Source organism: Acyrthosiphon pisum, chromosome X (genome assembly GCF_005508785.2).
Source record: "Acyrthosiphon pisum isolate AL4f chromosome X, pea_aphid_22Mar2018_4r6ur, whole genome shotgun sequence".
Classification (NCBI taxonomy): domain Eukaryota; kingdom Metazoa; phylum Arthropoda; class Insecta; order Hemiptera; family Aphididae; genus Acyrthosiphon; species Acyrthosiphon pisum.
The window spans coordinates 27,203,450-27,204,960 of NC_042493.1; positions in this window are offsets into that span (position 1 = coordinate 27,203,450).

Consider the following 1,511-nt stretch of genomic DNA (forward strand, 5'->3'; position numbering starts at 1 on the left):
TTTCAATAAAATTATTTGCTTTTTAATTATTTTTACCCAATACCTTATAAATTTAATTCCATTTACCTTTTATATTATTTTTTAAACTATACAGTTTATTAATTAAATATGTAGGAATTCATTGTACCCACGTAGTTGTATGTTGTACCTATGTACCTATAGTTTCATTCTAGTATCTGTATGTGTTTTTTTTTTTTTGGTGGTAGTATGTAAATGTTTAAATGTTTATATTTTAAACAATATAATATATATTTGTACTCGTTCATTATTTAGCTATACTTCCTTCTGTCTGTCCTGTCAACAAATCAACTGACATTACAATGGATGAATCTATGAATCCAGTTAATGATAGCTGCTCATCACCTCTGGCGTTACCTTTACTTAATGTATCTCAAGGTAAGAATTAAACACATGACATATTTAAGTAAACTGTTATAACTACCTAATTAAATATTTTTTTTAGCCACACCTTCAAAGGAATTAACTAGTTCTGTGAGCTCTGTTTACCAATCACCTAACACCTCATTTGAGTTTGTGAATGTTAGCTGCTCATCACCCTTGGCTATACCTTTATCACCTGAACTAACTGATGGTAATAAAATACATACTATTATCTTATTAAATTGTCATTACTAGCTCTTTTTTTATTTATATAGAAACACCTATGATAAAATCAATATCTGGCTCTGTTGATGTAAGAGTTATTAAAAAGAAGGTGTGCTTGCTGAAACAGATTGGAATGAAAAATGTATCAGAATTAACACCAAGAAAAGGCAAACTATACGCAACGGCAAAAAAGTTAATCAAAAAAGTTAATTTAATTTCAAAGAAAACCTGTTCCTTGAAAACCCAATTAAAGATTGCTAAAAAATTTGTCATTTCTGATAGTTGTAACAATTTAGCTGACAAACTAAACAAAACAACACTAGATTTTATTAAGACACAAGTCAATATCCAACACCGAAATCCAAAAGGCAGAAGATACACATTAGACGACAAAATTTTATCACTTTCCATATACAAAACTTCACCTAAAGGGTATAGGTTTCTTTCATCAATATTTGCTCTTCCGTCAAGATCTACTTTAACATCAATAATGTTAAGTAGAATTCCATTTAAACCAGGAATAAATTTACACATTCAAGAAAACCTCAAACACCAGTCTAAAAAGTTAAAAGATATTGATAAAAACTGTATATTAATTTTTGATGAAATGGCGTTAAGTGCTGGATTAAGGTATGACAAAAAAAATGACATGATACTCGGCCTTCAGAAAAATCAGAATAACCAAACACCAAAGTTTGCTGATCATGCTCTAGTTTTTATGTTGAGAGGAATTGCTAAGAAGTGGAAACAGCCGTATGCTTATTATTATAGCACCAGCACTATTCAAACAGTTGATTTAATGTCCTACTTGAAAGACGTTGTCAGAAGTGTAAACAAAACTGGTCTTAAAATTGTAGCAACTGTCTGTGACCAGGGAGGAACAAATCAAGCTGCATCAATTATTT